Source organism: Pseudorca crassidens, chromosome X, assembly GCF_039906515.1.
Source record: "Pseudorca crassidens isolate mPseCra1 chromosome X, mPseCra1.hap1, whole genome shotgun sequence".
Lineage (NCBI taxonomy): Eukaryota > Metazoa > Chordata > Mammalia > Artiodactyla > Delphinidae > Pseudorca > Pseudorca crassidens.
The window spans coordinates 35,015,459-35,043,455 of NC_090317.1; the positions used below are offsets into that span (position 1 = coordinate 35,015,459).

Sequence of the window (27,997 nt, forward strand, 5' to 3'; positions counted from 1 at the left end):
AAGTGTTCAAGTGAAAGGAACAGTCGCCCGTCTCTCACTTTAAATCAAAAGCTAGAAATTTTGATTAAGCTTAGTGAAGAAGGCACGTCAAAAGCCAACTAGGCCAAAATCTAGACCTCTTGTGCCAAACAGTTAGCCAAGTTGTGAATGTAAAGAAAAAGTTCTTGAAGGAAATTAAAAGTGCTGCTCCAGTGAACACACAAACGATAAGAAAGTGAAACAGCCTTATTGTTGATATGGAGAAAGCTTTAGTGGTATAGATGGAAGATCAAACCAGCCACAACATTCCCTTAAGCCAAAGCTTAATCCAGAGCAAGGCCCCAACTCTCTTCGATTCTATGAAGGCTGAGAGACGTGGGGAAACTGTAGAAGAAAAGTTTGAAGGTAGCAGAGGTTGGTTCATGAAGTTTAGGGAGAGAAGCTGTCTCCATAATATAAAAGTTCAGGGTAAATCAGCAAGTGCTGGTGTAGAAGCTGCAGCAAGTTATCCAGAAGACCTAGCTAAGATAATTCATGAAGGTGGCTATACTAAACAACAGATTTTCAATGTAGATGAAACAGCCTTCTATTGGAAGAAGATGCCATCTAGGACTTTTCAGAGCTAGAGAGGAGAAGTCAACGCCTGGCTTCAAAGCTTCAAAGGACAGACTGACTCTTATTAGGGGCTAATGCAACTGGGGACTTTTAGTTGAAGCCAATGCTCATTTACCATTCTGAAAATCCTAGGGCCCTTCAGAATTATGCTAAATTGACTCTGCCTGTGCTCTATAAATGGAACAATAAAGCCCTGATGACAGCACATCTGTTTAGAGCATGGTTTACTGAATATCTTAAGCCCATTATTGAGGCCTATTGCTCAGAAAAGAAGATGCCTTTCAAAATATTACTGCTTATTGACGATACACCTGGTCACCCAAGAGCTCTGATAGAGATGTACAATGAGATCAATGTTGTTTGCATGCCTACTAACACATGATTTTTCAACCTATAGATCAAGGAGTCATTTCAACTTTCAAGTTTTATTGTTTAAAAAATATATTTTGTAAGGCTATAGCTGCCATAGACAGTGATTTCTCTGATGGATCTGGGCAAAGTAAATTGAAAATCTGGAAAGTGTTCACCAGTCTAGATGCCATGAAGAACATTCATGATTCAAGGTAAGAGGTCAAAATATAAAAATAAACAGGAGTTTGGAAGAAGTTGATTCTGACACTCATGGATGACTTAGAGGGGTTCAAGACTTAGTGGATGAAGTAACCACAGATGTCGTGGAAATAGCAAGAGAACTAGAATTAAGGTTGCAGCCTTAAGATGTGACTGAATTGCTGCAATCTCATGATAAAACTTCAATGGATGAGGAGTTGCTTCTTATGGATGAGCAATGCAAGTGGTTCCTTGGGATGAAATCTACTCCTGGTGAAGATGCTCTGAAGATTTTGAAATGATAACAAAGGATTTATAATATTACATAAACTTAGTTGATAAAGCAGCAGCAGGGTTAGAGAGGATTGACTCTAAATTTGAAAGAAGTTCTACTCTGGGTAAAATACCATCAAACAGCGTTGCATGCTACAGAGAAATCATTCATGAAAGGAAGAATCAGTCAATGTGGCAAACTTCATTGTTGTCTTCCTTCCTTCCCTCCTTCCTTCCTATAGATTAAAATGCTTTATTCACTTTTATCAGAATTTTATTGATTTTTTATTGAAGTATAGTTGATTTATTATATTAGTTTCAGGTCTATAACATAGTTATTCATTATTTTTACATATTATACTCCATTAAAAGTTATTATAAGATAATGGCTATAATTCCCTGTGCTATACAATATATCTTTGTTGCTTATCTATTTTATTTATATATATATATATATATATATATATACAGTAGTTTGTATTTCTTAATTCCATACCCCTGGTTTGGGATTAACCACTGGTAACCACTAGCTTGTCCTCTATATCTGTGAGTCTGTTTCTGTTTTGTTATATACATCCATTTGTTTCATTTTTTAGATTCCACATATAAGTGATATCATACAGTATTTGTCTTTCTCTGTCTGACATTTTGTTAAGCAGAATACTTTCTAGGTCTATCCATGTTGTTGGAAATGACAGAATTTCATGCTTTTTATGGCTGAGTAATATTCCACTGTATATGTATACCACATTTTTTTAACATCTTTATTGGGGTATAATTGCTTTACAATGGTGTGTTAGTTTCTGCTTTATAACAAAGTGAATCAGTTATACATATACATATGTTCCCATATCTCTTCCCTTTTTAATTCATTCATTTGTTGATGGATGCTTAGGTTGCTTCCATTTGTCTATTGTAAATAATACTGTTGTGAAGATTGGAGTGTATGTATCTTTTTGAATTAGTATTTTTGTCTTTTTTCTGGATATATACATAGGACTGGAATTGCTGGATCATATGGTAGTTCTATTTTTAATTTTTTGTGGAACCTCCATACCATTTTCCATAATGGCTGCATCAATTTACATTCCCACCAGTAGTGTACTAGGGTTCCCTTTTCACCACATCCTCACCAACATTTGTAAACTGTAGACTTTTTGATGACCATCATTCTTACAGGTATGAGGTGATATCTCATTGTGGTTTTGGTTTAAATTTCTCTAATAATTAGTGATGTTGAACATCTTTTCATGTGACTGTTAGCCATCTATCTGTATGTCTTCTTTGGAAAAATGTCACTTAGGTCTTCTGCCCATTTTTTAATTGGTTTGTTTAGTTTTTTTGATATTGAGCTGTATGAGTTTTTTATGTATTTTGGATATCAACCCCTTTTTGGTCATATTGTTTGCAAATATTTTTCCCATTCTGTAGGTTGTCTTTTCATTTTGTTGATGGTTTCCTTTGCTGTGCAAAAGGTTTCAAGTTTGATTAGGTCTCATTTGTTTATTTTTGTTTTTATTTCTTTTGCCTTAGGATGCAGATCAAAAAATTGCTACAATTTATGTTAAAAAGTGTTCTGCCTTTGTTTCAGGTTTTATATTTAGGTCTTTAATCCACTTTGAGTTTATTTTTGTATATGATGTGAGGAAATGTTCTAATCACATTCTTTTACATGTAGCTGTTGAGATTTTCCCAGCACCACTTATTGAAGACACTGTATTTTCTCCATTGTATATTCTTGCCTCTTTGTCATAGATTAATTGACCATAGCTGTGGGGGTTTATTTCTGGGCTCTCTGTTCTTTTCCATTGATCTATGTGTCTGTTTTTGTGCTAGTACCACACTGTTTTGATTACTATAACTTTGTAGTATAGTCTGAAGTCAGAAGCATGATAACCTCCAGTTTTGTTCTTTTTTCTCAAGATTACTTTGGCTACTTGGGGTCTTTTGAAGTTCCATATAAATTTTAGGATGATTTATTCTAGTTCTGTGAAAAATGTAATGGGTATTTTGATAGGGGCTGCTTTATTTATTTTTTTAATTTATTTTTTATTGAAGTATAGTCGATTTAAAATGTGTTGGTTTCTGTTATACAGAAAAGTGATTCCTTTATATATATATATATATATATATATATATATATTCTTTTTCATATTCTTTTCCATTATGGTTTGTTACAGGATATTGAATACAGTTCCCTGTGCTATACAGTTGTTTATCCATTCTATATATAATAGTTTGCATCTGCCAGTCCCAAACTCCCAATCCATCCCTTCCCCACCCACCTCCCCCTTGGCAACTACAAGTCTTTTCTCTATGTCTGTGAATCTATTTCTGTTTTGTAAATAAGTTTATTTGTGTCATATTTTAGATTACACATATAAGTGATATCATATTGTATTTGTCTTTCTCTTTCTGACTTACTTCACTTAGTATGATAATCTCTAGGTCCATCCATGTTGCTGCAAATGGCATTATTTCATTCTTTTTTATGGCTGAGTAGTATTCCATTGTGTGTGTGTGTGTGTGTGTGTGTGTGTGTGTGCGTGTACCACATCTTTGTCCATTCATCTGTCAATAGGAACTGCTTTAAATTTGTAGATTGCTTTGGGTAGTATGGCCATTTTAACAATATCAATTCTTCTAACCCAAGAACATGGAATATCTTTCCATTTCTTTGTATCATTTTCAAATTCCTTCATTAATCTTCTATAGTTTTCAGAATATAGGTCGTTCACCTCTTTGGGTAAGTTTATTCCTAGGTATTTTATTCTTTTTGATGTGATTTTAGTATTGTTTTTTTATTTTTTTTGAGGTATGTGGGCCTCTCTCTGTTGTGGCCTCTTGAGGAGCACAGGCTCTGGACCCTGCCACCAGGGAAGCCCCAGTGTTGTTTTACTTTAAGAAATAGCCACAGCCACCCCAAACTTTAGCAGCTACCACCCTTATCAGTCAGCAGCCATCAACATCCAGGCAAGGGCTTCCCTGGTGGCGCAGTGGTTGAGAGTCTGCCTGCCGATGCAGGGGACACGGGTTCGTGCCCCGGTCCGGGAAGATCCCACATGCCATGGAGCGGCTAGGCCTGTGAGCCATGGCCGCTGAGCCTGCGCGTCTGGAGCCTGTGCTCCGCAACGGGAGAGGCCACAGCAGTGAGAGGCCCGCGTACCGCAAAAAACAAAACAAAACAAAACAAACGAAACATCCAGGCAAGACCCTCCATCAGCAAAAAGATTTTGACTCACTGAAGTCTCAGATGATGGTTAGTATTTCTTATCAGTAAAGTATTTTTAATTAAGTTATGCATATTTTTTAGATATAATGCTATTACATACTTAATAAACTGCAGTATAGTGTAAACATAGCTTTTATATGCACTGGGAAACCAAACAATTTGTGTGGTTCACTTTATTGCAATATTTGCTTTGTTGTGGTCGTCTGGAACCAAACCCATAATATCTCCAAGATATGCCTGTATTCATGGGGTCCAATTCATATAAGTAATCCCTTCTCTGAAGAGGGAGAAGAAAAAGTCACTTCTCAAATTATATGAGGTTATGTTTGTTTCTAGGCTAGTATTTGTGTTGTTTAAGTAAATTCTAATCTGAGAGAGGAGGGGAACAAATTCTAATACCAAAATTAATTCTGGTGATATAGGATCCCGGGCAAGTTAGTTATGGGGCTTGATCAATTGTAAGTAAGTGCTGATTTGAAGGAAGAGAGGAAAAAGTATCATCCCAAATGAATTGCAGTGGCATTTGTTTCTAGACTAGTTATTAATGTTGTCTGATCCATATGAGTAAATGCTTATCTGAAGAAAGGGGGGGAATACATGGCCAGCTAAGCTGTATTATATACAACTAGCTTATCAAGGAAAACTTTGTGGATGTGACTGGCATTGGTTTTTGTCCCCAAGTGCAAATTTGGTGAAGAAAAATAATTAAGGACATGAGAGAGTCTCCTAGTATGAAGAAAATACTGGAGTGTGGTAGAAGCAAACTATAATAGAAGTAGTGGAAGTCTTGCCTCAGAGTCAGCAGGAAACTCTAGAATCCTGACAATAGGTTATCCTGGGTCATGCTGGAAAAGAAAATGGACAGCTATAGTGGGCCAGAAACTCCAGCTACAGCGGTAGTAGACAAGAAATCTGTCAGTGGATAGGAAATTCCAACTATAATAGCAATCAAATCTGGTTTCTTAGTGGAAAGGAAAGTGTGCAACTGCATACCCAGGGCATCCTGATTATGGATGAGCAGCCAGAAATCTTACTGTGGAAAGGAATGTGGGCAACTAGTAGAGGGCAAAGAATTCCAGGTAGTCTGGAATCATTGATCTTCAAATGAGTAGGTCTTCAAGTGAGTAGAAATGTGTGCAGAGAGTGGCCAGCCAACCACAATCCACAAGGTCAGCAACATAGAGGGAGAGATCTTGACTACTGGACCACTGGACTTTTGAGAGAAGTGTCAGTGAGTGGCAGAACCCTCCATCTCCATTCCCAGTTAAGAGCAGCAACAGAAGGATCAGAATCTGAACTGCAATCTGAAGGCTTCCTTCAGATGGGTAAGACATCGAAAAGGAAGTTGAATTTATTATATTAATTTTAGTGAGCGTTTGGAGGGAATTAGGAATTGTGTTTTTTTGTTTTGAGTGATATACTCCCATGATATGGCAGTTGCCATTCACTAAAGGAGGGTATTCAGAGTGTGGCCCATCATGCCACGCTCTGGACTTCTCTCATGGTGGTAGGTGGATGGGTTTGGAACGCTATTAATGCCAATTAGTGGTTAATAAGCATTTTCAATCCAGAGATTTTTTCTTATTAGGAGCAGTTTTACATCCCATACTTTTCTAGAAATGACAATGTTAAGCGTAATTTGAATGTAAACATTATTATTACAGGAGGTTAAGATGAGGGTAAAAATCTGGCCCTGAAATTTATCTGAAACAGAATTCTGGTTTAACATGTTTTTCCCTCTCCACTCCTACTTCTTAGGTGAGTATTTCAGTATATAGCAAATCAACGCTTTTCCAACTCTTTAGAGAACAATATATCTCCAGAACTGTGCTAGAAAAACAATCTTAGAAATAGCAGCTCCTTGGAACACCTGTAATTGTATATTTAGCTAAAACTTGTATTGAAAGTGTTTCTTAAAGTGCTTATATATATATTTTTTTTAATTTATTTTTATTTATTTATTTTTTTTGCGGTACACGGGCCTCTCACTGCTATGGCCTCTCCTGCTGCGGAGCACAGGCTCCGGACGTGCAGGCTCAGCGGCTATGGCTCACGGGCCCAGCCGCTCTGCGGCATGTGGGATCCTCCCGGACAAGAGCACTAACCCGCGTCCCCTGCATCGGCAGGCGGACTCTCAACCACTGCTCCACCATGGAAGCCCAGTGCTAATATATTATTTCTTATTTCTCTTAAAGCGTTTTTCAACTACAGTTAACTCGTTGTGAAGAGATTTTAAGCTTTATCGTCTAACTCCATAGAAAGATAATACTACTCAAAATCAATTTATTAAAAACTTAGAGATATAGAGCTTCAAGAAAATTTTGGTATCACTCATCTTCTGAAGAGACAGGCTCAAAGTTTTAAGTGATGTAATTTAACGTGTAGCTGGGGCTACCCCAAATCTTGCTTCCAGGTAAATACTCCTTCCTTTATCCATATGGTTGAACTTTAAAGTACAGCTATAACACTGCAAACTTAAAATTTCGTAAGATATTATAAAACTTCCAGACACAGTTGTTGATTTTGTTAGCTTTGGTCTTCTGCAAGCAATTGTGTTAATTGGCAGTATTTGGCTGAGTCCCTGTGCACACTGTTTTCTTAAACAGTTCTCTGTTGCTCGTTTGTTGCAAACATGGGGGAACTCCACTTACAACAGAAATAATGGAAGTGATGAGACTTCTTATAGACAAGAGAAGGAGAATGTGTTTTATGGTGTTCTCCTTTTCCCTATCCCTCCCGCTCTCCTTTCCTTTTCCCTTCTTCTCTCCTTTCCTCCCTCCCTTTCCCTCCTCCTCCTCCTCTTCCTCTTCCTCTTCCTCTTTCTCCTTTTTTTTTTTTTTTGCTGCAAGAGTCTGCATAAACCTTAAGTTTTTCTTTATCTCCTAAGCAACTAGACCATTCTAGACCTGCCCTGCTGTGTAAAATTCTTTGTATTTGGACTGGCTGTTAATGCTTTAATGCTGTAACATAAAATCTATATGAAGCAATATATAGTATATTTTTAAAAATAGTTTTTTAGTATAAAATCTAACAGATATAAGAAACTCCATAAAATAAATGTATAGGTCAACCAGTTTTTATGAGGCAAACAACATTATAACCACCACCACTAGGTTAAAAAATAGAATTTTGCCATCTACCTACCCTACCCACAACCCCTTTCCTCTTCTCAAAGTTAATCACAGTCCTGACCTTTATAGTAATCATTTCTTTATTTTCTTTATAAGTTTATCAGACAAGTGTTCATTCCTAAGCACTAGTTTAGTTCTGTTTCCCACTCTCCCATAAGTCTCTTTTAATCTAGAGACTGTCCTCTTTTTTCTTTGTAATTTGTTTGTTGAAGAAATGGTGTTCTTTTTCTCCAGAGTTTCCCACAGTCTTGATTTCACTTGATGACATTCTCTGTTGCAGTTTAATATGTTTCTCAGTCCTGAATTTCCTGTAGATTAGTGGTTGGTTCTACAGGATGGATCAGATTTGGGTTTATTTATTTTTTTCTTTTGACTTCTTAGGTGGTGGTGTGTTCTGTTTGGAGGTACACAATGTTGGTTTCCTCTCTTTCCTGTCATTTTAGCTGCCACTAATGATCAATGCCATCAGGCTTTAGGTTGATGATATTTCTAGATGTTTTGGTTGTCAGAAGCTCATCCTCTAAAATAAGGAGAGAATTGTGGGGACAATATTCCCTGAATTCTCACATGTGGAAACATTTGTTTGTAGCCTTTCCATTTGAAAATCAGACTGGGTATAAAACCTTTGGCTCATCTTTTCTTTTCTTGAGTTTATTAACTATGCTATTCCATTTCCTGCTGGCATAATGATTTGTTGTCAAAGTCTGACAACAATCTGGCTTTCTCTCCTTTATGAGCAATTTTGTCCTTTTACTGACATTTTTCTCCTTAGAGTCTAGTAACTTTACTTGAATATGTCTCATTGCTTTGACTGGGTCAATTTCCTTTTTTACTATGCAGTTTCAAATCCTATTTCAGATACATTTTCATGAATTATACTTTTTTGAAATTGTTCTGTTTCCTTCCTTTGATTTTCTTCTTTGAGGATTGAGAGCCTGTGAAAAGTGAAACAATTTTGAACAGCTGTTTGAGGGGCATCAACACAGGGATGAGCAGAATAAGAAATGCCAATCAGTATTTAGGGCTGAACTGAGATTAAATGGCATTCATTTGTAGTGGGGCCAACTTTGTATTGCAGAGCTCAGCAGATACAAACAAAACAGATGTTTGGGTATGGTGACAAGGCAGTTAGCATGGAAGGGTAAGGGACTGAGGGATTCTAGGATGCTACTTAAAGTATAGCTGAAATAGTTATCAACAAATTCATTGCACAAATAAGTAAAAAAAATGCAGGTATTTCCAGAAGAGTTTCAATTTGTTACTATTTTATTTTAAATAAAGGGAAAGTAAATGTATAACTAAGTGCGGGTTAATTCTTACTTACTTGTAAGAATGTTCATAATACATTAGCAAATCAGAAAAAGAAATCTTGATAAACCATCTGTCTTGATTTCTGGTTTGAAAAAAAATAGTCCATATCTATATGTTACCAGCCAGGCCACAAAAATAGTCACACATGGATTTTTGTATCACAGTAATAATGTCAATGAAAACAGTGCCTGGAAGTGAGGACTTTTTAGTTGGAAATTCCTTCTCAGTCACATTGGCAGATGTCTCAAAAACACTATTTCTATTAAATTTTAGGTCTGTGGCACTGAAAGTATCACTCACTTAGAAAATGAGCAAAGTTGATCTTTGTTCATAGACTACATTTCTGAAGTGGGGATCCTTCAGTTTCTGGGTATTTTCTACACTTACACTCAGCTTGAGGTAATACTAGACAAAGTTGTAATGTTACAAAAGTGTATTGGTTTTTGGCCTCTCTTTTCCTCATAGAAGTGGTAAAAGGGCCCCTTGGTCAAATACCTTTTTACTCTCCTTTAAGATTCCCAGTGTTCCTCTTGTCACATCTGACACCATTAATGCCTATTGATTGATTGGCTTTCTTCGTCACTTTCCACTAGGCGCCTGTTAAATAAGAGCAATGTAAGGAGTTAAGATGCTGATGTCATCTCAGATAAAAATGTTTATGTCCACATGGTCTTGCTCTGAATGTCAGAGGAGGGAGGAGGAAGCTAGATATACATCAAATCTCATCCATATATCCAAAGGAATGCTGCAGTCAACTTTAGAATCTCACATGAAGTTTTATTACTTCCAGCCACCCACTCTTGTGCTTTCTGTTACTACAAAGTCCATTCTTTCTTGAGCCTCTCCCTTGCAATTGTCCAGGCAGTAGCCATTTCTTGCTTACCTTGACAAGGATGGTGAAATGGATTTGGGATGCTCTGCGGTGAGCCAAGTAGGATGGTAAAGTGAGCTTCTTGACTAATTTGCCCAGCTTGCAACAATCTCCTTCTAAAGGATATCAACCCATTTCTTTCCCTATCTATTTTTAAGATGTATTTTGCTGCTACTCTCCACAGATGGCTCCAGGATAAGGATGCTTTCACCAGGAACACCAATGTCTATACTCTTTGTTGGACCAAGGTAACATTGCAGATGCTGCATCCCTCATTGTGACAATGCTGCAGATGCCTGCACTTAGACTACTGACACTGTATCAGAGGTCATGGCTCACATTGCTGCCAAAGCTGTTGGCACCCATGCTGCTGATTCTTTGGTTTTCAATATCCTATGGATTTACTCTGTTTACTGCAGCCTCCTTGCTAAAGGATTTGGACTTAAGTCTCTGAGGCCTGACCTAAAATACAATCTGATATACACCATGCTATAATTAAAGCCTACCTCCCCTCATCCTCAGTTACTAATTTATTTCCATTGAATCAAATTTGCTCATTTGCCCATATAACTCTTTCCCAGAAGAAACCTTAGGTCCTACAGTAATATCCTTTCCAGCCTCACCAATTATCCTGACAATGCCTAAATTGTACCTGGAGCCCCTGCTACATTCTTCACTTTCCCATTAACCCCAGTAAAAAGTGTGCTGTCTTTATTAAGAGTCTAACCCCACTCAATAATCAGCCTGAGTAATTGACACTTCTTTCAGTGAGCGCTTACACAATACTAAGGCACTGAGAAGAGAGAAAAGTGGAGCCATCTGGTCTTGTCTATTAGTTCACACAAGTTGCCACAGCCCTGTTGCTACTCTCCCTGTTCTGATGACTCATGGGGCCCAGCAGGAAGCTGCTGTTCAGTGCCTGCTTGGGACATGGCAATCTTTCTGTTGGGACACTGGTATATTTTATGAGATTTCTTATGGTCCTATCTTAGACACACATCCCATAGCCATTTCCTTTCTGGAGTCATGAGACCTCACTATTCACACTGCCAAGAATCAGGACACAGGCCTTTGTTTTTGATATCCACATACTTCTTGCTTTCCATTTTCCGTGTCTCTTAGCTCAGGGAACTATCCAAACTGTGGGGGGAAAGCCCCATCGTCCCATCATTCACAACACTTACGAATTCATTTAATTCAACATACTTCTCCCATCTAGCTCAGCTGGGGTGGGGGTAGGGTAAGGTTTACAGGAACATTTGAAATAGCTGTTAGAAAGCCTTGGAGTGGGTTTCTAGCAGCTTCTTGTTGCTTTTTTTGGAATTTGTATATGTGGAGAGGTAGTTCACTCTTACTATCTTCAGCTTTGGGATTTTTAACTGAAATTGTGACAGAAAAAGTCCCATTTGTAAGTCTGTAAATCTTCACCAGTAAATGTCAATCTTCCCCCTAGGTATAGCAAAAGTGCACGTACTTCCCTAACTCTTACCTGTTCTCTTAGGAACAGTCCTCTTCCAAGGCTGGAGAGGTTCCTCTCTAGCATCCTGAAATACAGGCAACGCATAGTGTAATCTGGGATGGATGGCACTGTGGGACTACCCCAAGGAGAGTGCTGGTCAGAGATAATGAGAAAAATAAAATAAGGAAGCATGTTAGTCATTGTATAGTAGGACAAACCAAGGCTGTGTGATTAAATTGCTCTCATTGATGTAGTCACTAATTAGTGTAAATAAGTCAGTTGTTAACACAGAATTCCAGGGGAGATAGCAAGCTGCTATGGCCCAGGGATAAGAACACCTTGATGTCTCGCTAGGGATAGGTAAAGAAGGGCAGGAGATTGGCACTGTGGAGAATACAGGCAATAGAGTGCTTTGTAAATAGCAGGTTACTGCAGTAGGCTAACATGCTCCTTAGGGGACTATGTTACTAGATAGAGACCATGCTCAGTTCAACTTTGGGATGCTATGAAGCACAAAGTTCATAGAAAACATGGGAATTAAAAGATTTGAAATGTGTGCAACAGACCTTATGAGTAAGCTCCAATGACTGGAGTGTACATGTGTATGTGGCAATACTGCAAATTTTTGAAATTTTGCAAGAAGACAGGGATGTCTGAAAAACCACTCAGAGAGAAGATAGTGTCAAATGTAAGGTGACCATCCTATCGATCAGTTGATGGATTGATCGATTGGTAGACTTTCCTCTTCTCTAGCATCGCCTGGCATTGTGTGGTGACCCACGGTGGCGACTCCCTGACCAATGTCTACCTGTGCTGCAATCTTTTAATGACAGTGCCCTGCAGCCCTTGGGCTCAGTTGACTGACTCTCCTTTGGACAGTCTCCACAGTTTTTGGAGTGATGCCAGAGGAAGCAAACCCCAGGGTTTCAAGGGAACCCTTTGGGTACCATTCAACTGGGAAACCCCACACCAGGACAGCCTCCAGGTGTCACATTTGTGATAATGGTCACAGCACTCAGCACAAGACTAAGCACACATTTAACCAGAAGGACAAGTGGGGCAAGGGTTCAGTGAAAGGAGTAAGCCAAGCACTGGAATAAGGATGCAGAGTACGCATCCATCAGTGAGTAAACATTTAAACGTTCTTCTTCTTCTTTTTTTTTTTAACTCTATTTTATATTGGAGTATAGCCGATTAGCAATGTTGTGATAGTTTCAGGTGCACAGCAAAGCGATTCAGCCATACATATACATGTATGTAAACCTTCTAATGATGCATGATGGTTGTTTGGTCTAATTAACTAAAAGACATTATCCTCTGTTAAACAATAGGAATTCTTTCCACTTATCACAAAAAAGAGGAAAATAAAAAGAAGCTTCCACATGGATCACTCCCAGCTGCATATGGTGCCTTGTCAATGACTAGTTAAGATAGTCCCCTGAGGATCCATGGGTTTTGGGGTTTTTTTTAAGATTTTTTTAAAATTAATTTATTTATGTATTTATTTTTGGCTGCATTGGATCTTTGTTGCTGTGCGCAGGCTTTCTCTAGTTGCGGCGAGCGGGGGCTACTCTTCATTGTGGTGCACGGGCCTCTCCCTGCGGTGGCTTCTCTTGTTGCGGAGCCCGGGCTCCAGGTGCGCGGGCTTCAGTAGTCGTGGCACACGGGCTTAGCCGCTCCACGGCATGTGGGATCTTCCTGGACCAGGGCCCGAACCTGTGTCCCCTGCCCTGGCAGGCGAATTCTCAACCACTGTGCCACCAGGGAAGCCCCATGGGTTTTTTTTTTTTCCATTTGAGGTGAGATCTTCTTAATTAGGCAGCCCAAGAGTGTGAAGGCTGCCAGGAGAAGAGTCAGTTGTCTTGACCAAGGGCGTAATAGGACAGATGGTGGAAAATAAGTTTCTGACTTTTCAGGATCCACAGGGGATGGATCACCTTGGCTGATCCCATGACATGTGCTGCTGTCCAAATTGAAGAAACAAACAAGCAAAAAATAACTGTGAAAGCTAAATAACAGGCTAATGTTGGCAAAAATGGCAAAGGACATTTCAAAATTCTCTCCTCCATAAAAGCAATGAGAAAACAGATAAAATGTATCAGAATCAATGTTTTCAGAGCTCTGGAAATTAACAAAAAGCTTATGACAATTTTGGAAATGTTTATTCAAGAAAAACATCTGTATCTTGATTAGAATAGTGAGCTGTGGTGTTTTAACATCTCTTATTTACACTACATTCTTTCCAGCTCTGTGGTAGTCATAATCACAATAAAAACCAACATAATGGGAGCACTAGAGGGAGTAGGACAGTTCTGGAGTTCCTTCAAAGCCTCACTCCCAGAGAACTGCTATTATTTGACTGATCCTGGAATGTCCCTACTTGCAAGAATGTACTCAGAGCTCACATAGTCCTAAAAACCCTTTTCTTGGGGGTATTTGTCAAAAATATTTACAAGCATTGTTTAACCTCAGGATTGCCTTAAATAGTGGACAATAGTTGGAGCAAAAAAAAAGAAAAAACAACAGGCTAACCAAAAACTTAAAATGAAAAGCTGGAGAATGAGATGTCCAAATGAACTTTTAAAGGCTCTTATGTATTCCTGGGAGTCTAGATGACCACACACATGCCCAGGCTGTGTGCAGCTCATCAAAAATTTGAGAAAGCCCTAAGTACTGAGTAAGGTAACTGTGTAGGTAAATATAACATATAGTTAAATGTATTTTTGTTTATAAATTTTTTCTATTTAAAAGAAAAGTTTTTTTCTATTTAAAAAACTAAAATAAAGAATTTGGACCCCTGCCTCACCTCACACCATATACAAAAATTAACTAGAAAAATTAACTCAAAATAGATCAAAGACCTAAGTGTCATAGGTAAAACTATAAAAACAGACTCACAGACATAGAAAACAAACCTATGGTCACCCTAGGGAAGGGAGGAGGGACATTAGGGGTATTGGCTTAACGGATAAAAGCTACTATACACAAGATAGATAAGCAAAAAGGATTTACTATATAGCATGGAGAATTATACCCAGTATCTTGTAATAACCTATAATGTAGTATAATCTGCAAGAATACTGAATCACTATGCTATACCCACCCTTGAAACTAACAAAATATTTTAAATCAACTATATTTCGATTTTTAAAAATGAAAAAAAACTCTTACAAGAAAATTAGATGTCAATCATCATGACCTTGAATTAGACAATGATTTCTTGGATATGACACCAAAAGTACAAGTGACAAAAGAAAAAAAAAACAGATGAGTGGCACTTCATCAAAGTTGAAAACAGTTTGCTTCAAAAGATGTCATCAAGAAAATGAAAAGACAATGTACAGGATAGGGGAAAATATTTGCAAATCATGTATTTAAGGGTATAGTACCCAGAATATAAAGAACACACAGCTTATTAACAAAAAGCAAATAACCCAACTAAAAAACAGACAAAATACACGAATATACATTTATCCACAAAAGATCTAGGACTGGCCAATAAGTGTATAAAAAATACTCACCATCACTAGCTATTAGGGAAATGCAAAGCAAAACCACCATGTTATATCACTTTACACCCACTAGGATGGCTATGATTTAAAAAATATGGAAAGTTACAAGTATTAGTAAGGATGTAGAGGAACTAGAATATACATTACTGTTGGAATGTAAAATAGATTAGCTGCTGTGGAAAATATTTTGGCGGTTCCTCAAAATGTTAAACATAGAGTTACCATATGACCCAGTGATTTCACTCCTAGGTATATAGCCAAGACAAGTGAAAACATATGTCCGTACAAAACCTTGTGCATGAATGTTCATGGCAGCATTACTCATAACAGCCAAAGAGTGGACCCAACCCAAATGTCTATCAACCAGTATATGGATACAACCAAATGTGGTATATCCGTACAATGGAATATTATTCAGCCAGAAAAAGGAATGAGTTTCTGAGACAAGCTACAATATGGATAAACCTAGAAAACATTATGCTAAATGACGGAAGCCAGACATAAAAGTCCACATATTACATTTCATTTACATGAAATGTCCAGAATACGAATCCACAGAGAGAGAAAGTAGATTAGTGGTAGCCAGGGCTTGGACAGGACAGGGAGGAATACATGCTAATGGTAAAAGGTTTCTTTTTGCATAGATGAAAATGCTCTGAAGTTAAATAGTGGTGATTTTTGTACAGCCTCGTGACTATACTAAAACGCGTTGAATTATACATTTTAAAAGGATGAACTTGACAGTATGTAAATTATATCTCAAAAAAATTTAGACAGCAACAAAAGGTATCCCATAGAGCTGAGGTATCCAATACAGAAGCCACTAGTGACATGTAACTAATTACCACTTGAAATATGGCTGGCCTGAATTGTGATATGCTGTAAGTGCAGAATACATACCAAATTTTAAATTAGGTAAACTATCTCATTAATAAATTTTAATATTTGATTAAATATTGAAATAATATTTGTATGTATGGCTGTAAATAAAATACACTGTTAAAAATAAGTTCTTTTTTTAAACGTGGGGTGCTGGAAATTTTTAACTTATATCTGTGGCTTACATTTTTTTATTCACATTGTATTTTTATAGGAGAGTGCTTCATTAGAAGGATAGTACATGAAACCCACCACGGTTTTCTTTGGTACCTGGATAGTTAACACTGGACCTTACGTTTCAAGTGGTTCCTGGAAGGAGGCCTGTGGGGTGAGTAGGGAATATTGATTGCTGTGGTGGTGGGTGGGTGCAAGAAAAGGAGAGACTGGAAACAATGCTGATTTCTAATGATAAAAAATGAAAAGAGCCTGGGAATGCAAGATTGTTATTCATTGGTTTATTGGTTAGAATCAAATTTGGGGAGTCAAGATTACTAGGACTAAAACATTTATGGCTGAATAATATGTAGCAATCAGTGAGGAAATCTTGAAGATTCATGTATGCATGCTTTGTTAAAAGAAACCAATTCCCTCCTCTCACTGAAATAAACAGGAAAATAAATGGAAACACAGGCTACCACATTGAATCCTTTCAGCCGTTTATACCTCCATGCAATTGACTTCTTTGAAAGTTTGCTAAGGAAATGTTTTTATTTCCACTATGGTCAGTGCCTCATAAATAGGAAGCCTAGGGGTGAAAAGGCTACCCAGAGGAGGGTCATGTGGCCTGACCCAGCACTAAGGTGCAGTGTTATTTAAAGAGGACAAAAGAGGCAGACGTTGGTCAGTGCACCCTCAAGCTTTCAGAACCCAGAGCACATCAATTGACAGACTGCATGATTTAATGGGCTATTGATGAAATAGAAGAAGAAAACAAAAATACATTGAAAATCTAAATTTAAAGAAAGCAGTTATTTGGATACTACATAACAGGTAGATGTCAGTGATGGCATCTCTAACTTTCAAGACTCATGTGGGTTAATCTTGGTTGATTACAAAACCTGGGGGCTATTGTTTACATAAAAGAAGGAAACAAAAGTAAATTCCAAAGACTTAAGAAAATGGGAAATATGTTTAAAAAGGTGGAAAAAAAGAACAAGGAAAAGTTTCTCTTAGATGGATAATGAATAACTCAGGAAGGCTATTAGTCGTATGTGTGGTTCTAGGTTATACAACAAAAGATTTACAGTTCAAGTGGCTTCACAAAGCTACTGGTGGGTTGGGGTGGAAAAAAGGGGGTAAGGCAGAAAACTCACTTATCGTGAATAGAAAGCTGACATGCCAACAGCTTTTTGCAAAGGCAAGCTTTCAGTTTAGAGGCTCCATTTGTTTAAAAGATTAAAACATTTAAGGCTGCAAAATTTGAAGCCACCGGAAAAATGGATGCTTCATTTTCTCTAGTTAACAGTAAAGCTATTTTCTTTTTTTTACAAGATAGGAATTTCTTCCTTTTACCATTAAAGGAAGAAAATAAGAAAAAAAAAAAAGGCAAGTGGCTGCCATAGGGCACCATCCCAGTCACTTATACCTCCTAAGGGAAGGTCACCTCTGCTTGACCCAGAGGGCTAACATAACTTTCTGTTGGAGAAATCTCTAAAGAGACATGCTAGGGGGGAAAAAAATCTTGTATTTAAAAAGAAAACAAACAAACAAAAAAACATAAAAATGGGGGGATGGTGGGGAATTATGACATTCAAACTTTCTAGTCATTTATACCTGCATCTTAATGAATTTGTGTTTTGTGGAGACAAGTTTTTACTTTTTAAATGTTTTGGGGAAGAACTTGAAATAAAAGCCTGGTATTGAGAAGAGAAAGAATAAGATGGTCTCAATGCAGAGGAAGGTCAGCTTTGTCAGACCAAAGAGGACAGCATGTGCTGCTGTTTTAAGATGACAGAAAATGGAGACATTCATGGGGACATTTCTAAAGAGGCAATAAGGAAAAAAATGAACTTACAATGAAAAAAGCAATGAACTCTCCCACACACAACACACACATATCCTACACACAGGAAAAAACCACCCCAAAGAGCTCTCATATACACGACTTTCAGTCTTGTATACCTACATACCTGTGAGAGACTTACAAATTTCTTAAGTGTGTGTGTGTGTGTGTGTGTGTGTGCGTGCGCACGCGCTCGCCCGTGCGCATGTGTTTCTTTGGGGACAAGGCTGGGAGTAGGATCCAAGCTGACAGCAAGAGAAAGAGGCAGGAAGAATGACAAAAGGCTGTTGGCTAGAGGGTCACTCTGGGGACACTCTGGGAATAGCAAATCATTGTTAATCAATTATAGAACTTTGAGACATTGGACAGGGAGTCTCCAAGCTTACATGATGACCTACCAAGCTTTTACCTTGGCTGACTAAAGACTTAGTGGCTCTTTTCTAAATAGGAAAAAACAAACACAAATTTCCCAAAGTGAAGACAACTAAGAAGTATCCCTTTCATGGATAATTATTGAGAACCACCACATTTTTAAGGAGTCGTCAGGGACCACTGATTTCTGAGGCGGTGGTGGAGTGCAAGAACGAACAAACTAGTGGTTACCAGTGGGGAGAGGCAAGATAGGGGTAGGGGATTAAGAGGTACAAACTACTATGCATAAAATAAATAAGCTACAAGGATATATTGTACAGCACAGGGAATATAGCCACTATTTTATAACTATAAATTGAGTATAACTTTTAAAAATTGTGAATCACTGTGCTGTACTCTCTAACTTACATAATATTGTACATCAACTTTATCTCAATTTAAAAAATTTTTTAAAATAAAGAAAATAGGTAGACATTGACGAAGGAGAGCATTTTAGGACAAATGATTTCACCTCGACAAACCACATGACTGAGGTTCTGATGTTGAAACAGAAATTTTAAAAAATATAACATTCGAAAAATGTAGTAACTATTAGTATCCCTTTATGGGCTAATACCTGAAGGTCATCATTCCTTTGTGAGGTGCCAGGACACTTAGAATAAGACTTTATGGCTTAAGTGGATAATGGAATGAGGATACTGAATTTTGTGGGGGTACAAAGAAGAGGTTTACCAAAATTCTGGCTTCCAGTCAATAAAATAACTAAAATGAAAAGAGCCTCCTGGAAAGGCAAACTCCTTGTTTACTGGCACCATTAGCTAGACCTGAAGTTAGAGTCCAAGAGGGAACATAATGCTCAGATTAAAACATTTGGAACTCCAGAGTGTATAATCATATGAGGAAATCTCTAGGTCTTCATGAGAAAATATCTCCAAAGCATACCGCACACTAGCTGTAGCCAACTACATGGTACTATTCTCTGTTTTAAAGATAAGAAAATCCATCCCTTTGCCAAAAAGAGAAAGAATGAAGACAGGGAGTCTACCACATTGAGCCCCCCAGTTGTTCGTAATTTAAATTTGCAAAGCCCAAGTGCCAAGTCTTCTCTAAGGGGAGCCCCTTGGCCTGACCCAGGGGGTACAGTGTGCTATTACTTAAAGATTAAAGAATAGGTAGATACTGGTGAGAAAGTCTTTTAAGTTTTTAGGTCCCACAGGGGTTCACCTTGGCTGATGAAACAAAGGAGATATTTTTTAAATAAAAGAAAATAAACATTTTCAAAACTAAAAAATAGCAACAAAAAGTATTGATTTCAGGGAACAAACAAGAAGGTCACCACTCCTTTGTGTAATGCCAGGATTTCTAAGAGAAAACTTTATGGCTTGAATGTCTTACATGATGAGGCCTGAGGAGTATTGATTCCTGTGCGTATATGGGAAGGAAGGGGGTTGATGAAATAAAAATTAGCCAAGAAGCCGGCAAACTTCAAGACACAGAAGGCCTCCCAGGAAGGCCAACTCCCCATTAGAGGGTCCATTGGCTAGACCCAAGGACAAGGTGAACAGAGAGCCCAGGGTCTTAACCTTTCTGATCTGTCCTGAATGTTTGCTTTAGCAAAGCTGAAGTGGTCATCTTTTATTAAAAGATAATAAGAGCTTCCTCTCACTAAAAAAGGAAAATGATAAAAATGATTGAGAAAAAACAACACACACATACGCACACACACAAACATTGCACACTAGGAAAAACTCGCTAAACTGGGGGCTTCCACATTGAAACCTACCAAAGGTGTTTTTATTTCCTGATGATGTGGTTTGTTTATTTGTTTGTTTTTCTCTTGTGGCAAGCCTACCAAAAGTTTGTTTTCAGTGATACAATGTTTTTATTGAGGGCTTCCTTTATTCCCAAAGGGAGACATTGGAAAGCATTCCCTACCCCCACCTAAAGGAAGAAAACAAAATAAATGACAGTAAGAAAAGCTAGCGGGGGAAGCCAGTGGTTCAATAAACTCTATAATTTGTATATACTCTACACTTTTTATACTTTGATGTATATATTGAAAGCTCAATTTTTATAGAAATTACATAGAGTAAGAAAAAGAGCACCTGGAGACTGGATATGTGGGAATTTCACAAAGGGAAGATCAGGTCACATGCATCATGTATCAGTTGCCTTCTTAGGAATCATGAAGAAAAGCTGATGCAAGCTTCAGTTAAAGGTACAGTCCATCTGTGAGTCAAAAATTTGATTGTCATCTCTTATTCTGGGCTAAAATGGAAGCTCTGAAGAGGCAGCTGTTGCTTTGTGTAACAACCCACATTTTAATGATTTCTAGCCAAGCTCGGACCAGATGACCTTCAGGACAATTGGCCCATTAATCAGCAGGATGCCTCATGATTATTTGATGTCATTCAGCTCTTTATTTTCACACAAAACTCTATTATTAGCCTTGTTTCTATCAAAGAGCCACAGGCACAAAGCCAGCTATGGTCAACCTGAATATTTGCATTTATAGGAAGATGTTGTTCTGCAAAGGATGGAAGTCAGTGAGAACTAAAGCTGGCTGTGGTATGAGGGATAAAATTGGAAGTGCATGTCATTGGTAGACTGATAGCTTCAGCAGCTAGTTTTCCTGCCACTGCCTTGGCTTGTAAGTGGTCTTCCCTATAGGCAGTGCTCTCAGAGATTGCTTTGAAGGGCTCAGGAAGTAGCCTTGGAAGCTAAGTACTCAGATGTGGGTAACGAGGTTCATTCTGAAAGCAAAGTCTTATGTCAGTTCAGAGGACTTGAGTTTCAGAAAAGTTGATTACAGATCTAGCAAGAATTCTCATTTTATACTTTTCATTCTTCCTCACAGGAAAAACTTAAAAGACCTCCACAAGCCTTGACCACAGCCAACTCTGGATTTTAAGGTCACAGAGCACTCTTGGCAAAAGATGAGATGAAGGAGGTTCGAAGGGTTGAGAGTCCTTTATGCTCCATTCTATTTCAGTGGTAAGAAATATCAGAGACCCTTACAAAAGGACTTGAGTTGTTGAAGCACCATCTCATTGGTCAGAACAGAGGAGCAGTGGGAGGTTTTAGAGAAATGGCCTTATGAATGTACAGGCAAGACACTCTGATAATCTACCAACCTCCTTCTCTGAGGGGGGCTAACCAGACCCCTGGACAACTATATAGAACTTGCTCTTCAGTTCACTAATTTATGGGAAAAAATTAAAAAAATGTCTTAGTAGCACACACCTAACTTCTAGAAGGAACTCAAGTCACCCATTCTCACTCCACAGGAGGATGCCTGAAGGGAGATAGTGCAATGTGGGTGGCTAAAAGTAAGGGCTATGATGTAAATGGTAGGCAAAAGAGAACAAGGATGACCATAAAAATATCAGACAAAATAGACTTTAAGTCAAAAGCTGTTCCAAGAGACAAAGAAGGACATTGTATAATGATAAATGGGTCAATTCAGCAAGAAAATATAGTAATTATAAATATTTATGCACCAACTTCAGAGCTTCAAAATAAATTTTGACAGAATTGAAGATAGAAATAGATAATAGTACAATATTAGTAGATTTGAATACCCACTTTCAATAATGTATAGAAAAATCAGAAGATGAATAAGGAAACAGAGAACTTGAACAACACCATAGACCAGTTAGATCTAATAAACATATGCAGAACATTTCATCCAACAATAGCAGAATATACATTCCCCTCAGGTACACGTGGAACATACTCCAGGATAGACATAAGTTGGGCCACAAAACAAGTCTTAATCAAAAAGATTGAAATCATACAATGTATCTTTTCTGATCACAATGGAATGAAAGTAGAAATCAAGAGCAGAAGGAAAACTGGAAAATCCACAAATATGTGGAAATTAAACAATACATTCTTAAACAACCAATAGGTCAAAAAAGAAGTCACAGGAGAAATTAGAAAATACCTTGAGACAAATGAAATGAAAACACAACATACCAAAATTTATATGATGCAACAAAAGCAATGATTAGAGGGAAGTTTATAGCTGTAAATGTGTACATAAAAAAGATCTCAAATCAACAATCTAACTTTGCATATCAAGAAATTGGGATAGATTGGGAGTTTGGTATTGACATATACACACTGCTATATTTAAAATAGATAACCAACAATGAACTACTGTAAAAAAATAAATAAATGAAAACATGTTGACCCTAAAGGGATATAAAAAATAAATTGAGAAAAAACAAACAAGCAAAAAAAAAATTATAAGAAGGAAAACAAAATAAATCCAAAGCTAGGAGAAGGAAGAAAATAATAAAGATTAGCACGGAGACAAATAAAATAGAGAACAGAAAAATAATAGAACAAGTCAATTAAATGAAGAGTTTGCTTTTTCAAAAGAGCAACAAAATTGACTAAACTTTAGCTAGCTTAACTTAGAAACAAAGAAGATTTAACTAACTAAAATCAGAAATAAGAGAGGAGAGATTACAAGTGATAGCAGAGAAAAAAAGCTTATAAAATAATACTCTGAACAATTATGTACCAAAAAATTGGATAACCTAGAAAAAAAGATAAATTCCTAGAAACACACAGCCTACCAAGACTGAATAATGAAAAAATAACAAATCTGAACTTACTGATAACAAGTTAGAAATTACAATCAGTAATTAAAAACTTCCTAACCAACAAAAGCCCAAGACCAGATGGCTTCACTGCAAATTTCTACCAAATATTTAAAGAAGAATTAATACCAATCTTCCTGAAACTCTTCTGAAAAACAGAAATAGAAGGAACACTTCTAAGGTCATTCTATGAGGTCAGTATTACCTTGATATCAAAGCCAAACAAAGACATTACAAGAAAAAAAAATAGACCAACATCTCTGATGAATATTGATGCAAGAATTCTCAACAAAATAGTAGCAAACCAAATTCCACAGCACATTAAAAGGATTATACATCATGATCAAGTGGAATTTATTCCTTGAATGCAAAGATGGTTCAACATACACAAACCAATAAATGTAATACAACACATTAGCGTTATGAGTGACAACACATACATGATTATTTCAATGCAGAAAAAGCATTTGACAAGAACCAATATCCTCTTATGATAAAAGCACTCAATAAACCAGGAATAGAAGTAAACTACCTCAACATAATAAAGACTATATATGAAAAGCTCACAGCTAACATCATACTTAATGGTGAAAACTGAAAGCTTTTCCTCTAAGATCAGCAATAAGGCACGGATGCCCACTCTCACCACTTCTATCCGACATAGTACTGGAAGTTCTAGTCAGAGCAGTTAAGCAATAAGAATAAGTAAAAGGCATCCAAATCAGAAGGGTGAAGTAAAATAATCCGTTTGTAGATGACATGATTTTAAATGTAGAAAACCCTAAAGATTCCACACAAAAAACTGTTAGAAATAATAAACTATTTCAGCAAAGTTGTTGGATACAAAATCAACATGCAAAAATATGTTGCATTTTTATACACTAACAAACAATCCATAAATGCAACTAAGAAAACAATTCCATTTACAATAGCATCAAAAATAATAAAATACTAGGGCTTCCCTGGTGTCTCAGTGGTTGAGAGTCTGCCTGCCGATGCAGGGGACGTGGGTTCGTGCCCCAGTCTGGGAAGATCCCACATGCTGTGGAGCAGCTGAGCCCGTGAGCCATGACCACTGAGCCTGCACATCGGGAGCCTGTGCTCTGCAACGGGAGAGGCCACAACAGTGAGAGGCCCGCATACCACAAAAAAAATAAAAATAAAAATAAAATAAAATACTTAAGAATAAACCTAACCATGGAGTTGAAAGACTTACACACTGAAAACAACAAAACAGTGGTGAAAAAAATTTTTAAAGGCAAAAATAAATGGAAAGACAGCCATGTTCATGGATTGTAAGACTTAATATTGTTAAGATGTCCACATTATCCACAGCAATCTACAGATTCAATGCAATTTTTATCAAAATCCCCATAGCAATTTTGCAGAAAAGGAGTCAAAGAAGTTCATTATATATTGTAGTTATTAACCTTTTAGCAGATGTATGATGTGCAAATATTTTCCCCTTCCATAGGTAGCATTTTCACCCTGTTGTTAGTGTCCTTTGATGTACAAAAGTTGCTAAGTTTGATGTAGTCCCATTTGTCTAAAAATAGACAAATTTTTTTTCTATTTTTTTCTATTTTTCTGCAAAAATACAGAAAAAATTATCCTAAAATTCATACGGAATTTCAAGGGATCCCAAATAGCAAAACAATTTTGGAAAAGTACAAAGTTGGAGGCCTCACACTTCCTGATTTTAAAACATAATACAAAGCCACAGCAATCAAAACAGTGTGTTACTGACATAAAGACAGGCATATAGACAGATGGAATAGAATATAGAGCCTAGAAATAAAACCTCATGTGTATGGTGAAATGATCTTTGACAAGGGTCCCAACACCACTCAATGGGAACAGGATAGTCTCTTCAACAACTGTATTTGGAAAACTGAGTATCCACATGAAAAAGAATGAAGTTATACACTTATCTTACACTATATACAAAAATTAATTAAAAACGGATTAAAGACCTAAGCATAAGACCCCAAACTATAAAACTGCTAGAATAAAACATAGGGGAAATCTTCATGCCATTGGATTTGGTGATGATTTATTATATATGACACTAAGAGCAAAAGAGTCAAATGGGACTACATCAAACTTAACAACTTTTGTACATTGAAGGACACAATCAAAACAGAGTGAAAAATCAAACTTTAGAGTGGGAGAAAATATTTGCAAATCATATGTCTGCTAAGGGGTTAATGTCAATAATATATAATTAACTCCTAAAACTCAAAAATATCAAATAACCCAATTTAAAAAATGAGCAAATACACTTACATAAGCTATCTAAACTAATCAAATTTATAGAAATAGAAAGTAGAGTGATGATTAATAGGGGCTTTGGGGAGGAGAAAGGGAAGTTTTTGTTTAACTGGTATAGAGCTTCAGTTTTGCAAAATGAAAAAGTTCTGGAGATCTTTTGCACAGCAATGTGAAAATACTTAACACTGTTAAACTGTACACTTGAAAATGGTTAAGATGGAAATTGTTACTTATGTGTTTTTACCATAACTCTTTTAAAAAACCCTTAAAAAGTCAAGGGCTCTGAGATCTGACTGACTGAAAGTGGATATTGGCTTCAGTATTTTCATGAGCTGAGAGATCTAGGACAAGTTTGTTCTAGCTATGTTTCAGTACTTCCAATTATAAAAAAGAGGATAACACAGTATCTCCTACACAAGGTTGCTGTCAGGATCTAATGAGATAAACTATGTAAAAGCACTTACCACAGTGCTTACAGGATAGTAAGTGCTTAGTATTTTTAGCAATGATTGCTATCTAAGGACACCTTTAAGCTACAGTTCTAGAGTAAAGTTGTTTATGTGATGAAGGAAACCATGCCTGAACTCTGATGACCAACATACACTTCTCTTTTCTCACAGACCTTAAAGGGTCAGAGAAGCAGCACCATGAATGTGTACAGACAGGTTGTTTCTAATAACTCTGCCTATCTCCTTTAAAGCAGCCAGCTACACCTCTGGTTGACCAAAATGTTGTCTATTTAGCCCACTAAATTTACCAGAGAAAGAATAAAAGGTGTTAGGAGCATACCCCTAACTTCTAGAAGGATCTCAATGCCCCCTCTTCTAACACCACAAAGAGGAGCACTCCTGGGGGTCAGAGGAGGCAGGGTAGTATGATGTGGAGCTTAAGAGCAAGTTTAGATTGACAGAACTTTGGTACTCTTTCTTATCTATGAAATCTTAGGCAAGGATTTCACCCAGCTATGCCTCAGTTTCCTCAGTTGTCAAATTGGGGATACAAACGTGTAAAATCCTCACTGGATTGTTGTGTGGATCAAATGAGATAACCTATATGAATTTATCTAACATAATGCCTGGCACAGAGTAAGCATTTAATAAAATGTAGCTGTTAACGTTAGCAAAGGGATCCTTGAGCCACAGTTCCGGACAGTAGAGCTTTTGATGTTATGCAGTTGGAACCATTAAACTTCCATGTCCTTGGAACAAGCATACTGTATCCTCTCTCCATTACTTTCAATTGGGGAAAGCATTCTCTTTCCCCGAGTTAGAGGGTTCTCTGATCTTTGATTTTAGAGACCTTGGGTCTAGCACAGAGGGGCCAAAGAAGCTGCTCAGCCTACATTTATCATTATAAGCTTTAGATCTGCATGAAACCTTAGGACGATGGTATCCTCAGGTAATTTACATCTCTGCCCCTTCTATCACTTTCCCTCACTATTGTCCTATAACAGCCTGCTTTTTTGTGATTACAGCTTTTTGGTATATAATTCACATACCATTCAATTCACTCATTTAAAATGATTTTCAGTATAAACACAGAGCTGTGACACTGACACCTTCACCATTATCTAGTTTTGGAATATTTCATCATTCCTAAAAGAAACAATGCATATTGAGTAATCACTCCTCCATCCCCTCCCCCCAGCCCCTAGCAAACAATAATCTTCTTTCTGTCTCTATAAATTTGCCTATTCTGGACATTTCATATAAATGAAATCATATTATATATGATCTTTTGTGTCTGGCTTATTTCATTTAGCATAATGACATCCATGTGTCAGAATTTCATTCCTTTTATAGATGTTTAATATTCCATTGATGGCTATACCACAATTTGCTTATCTATTCATCAATTGATGGATAGCTGGGTTATTTAAACCTTTTGGCAACTATGAAAAGTGCTGCTGTGAATATTCATGCACAATTTTTTAATACTTGTTTTTATTTTTGGGGGGGAGTCATATAGGTAGGAGTAGAATTGCTGGATTATATGATGACTACGTGCTTAACTTTTTTGAGGAATTGCTAAGCTCTTTTCCGTGGCAGCTGCATGATTTTACATTCACACCAGTTTATTGACGATTTACATATTTTCTTTGGAGAAATATTTACTCAAGTCCTTTGCCCATTTTAAAATTAGGTTGTTTGTCTTTTTGTTGTTGAGTTGTAAGTGTTCTTTATATATTCTGGACACTAGGCCCTTACCAGATATATGATTTGTAAACATTTCCCTCCATTCCATGGGTTGTCTTCTCACTTTCTTTTTCTTTCTTTCTTTTTTTTTTTTTTTTTTTTTTTGGCAGCACTGCATGGCTTGTGGAATCTTAGTTCCCTGACCAGATATCGAACCCAGGCCCCCTGCAGTGGAAGCACAGAGTCCTAACCACTGGACAGCCAGGGAAGTCCCTCTTCTCACTAACTTGATAGTATCCTTTGATGCACAAAAGTTTTTAATTCTGATGAAGTCCAGTTTATTTTTTCCTTTGTTGCTTGTGTTTTTGGTGTCATATCTAAGACACAGTGCATAATCCAAGGTCAAGAAGGTTTATGTTTAAATATTGTTCTATGAATTTTATGTTCTTTGCTCTTATATTTAGATATTTAATCCATTTTGGGTTCATTTTTGTTTATGGTATGATGTGAAGTAGGGGTTCAACTTCTGTCTTTTGCATATGGGCATCCAGTTGTCCTTAACCTGCTTTCAATTCCTTAAATACTCCGAGCATTTTTATGACTTAAAGCCTCTTAATTTTCTGTGTCCTCTGCCTCTACTTTCCCTCTGGGGAAGATTTTTACCTTGGCTCTTTGCATGCCCGGCTCCTTCTGATCTTTCATGTCTTGACAAATACCAGCTCGGAGCCTCTCCCAACTACTTCATCTAAACTAAAGTTGCCCTTATTCCCACCCCAACACCCTTTCTTATGATCAA

The 27,997-nt window shown here is 37.2% G+C and overlaps 1 long non-coding RNA gene across 1 annotated transcript; it reads left to right on the forward strand.

The window, feature by feature from the left end:
• Positions 1 to 1,011: 1,011 nt before the first annotated feature.
• On the forward strand, positions 1,012 to 27,997 carry LOC137217301 (uncharacterized). Its single transcript, XR_010940069.1, has 4 exons — positions 1,012 to 1,157; positions 16,026 to 16,139; positions 21,043 to 21,179; positions 27,372 to 27,997. It is a non-coding gene; the product is annotated as an uncharacterized lncRNA (long non-coding RNA).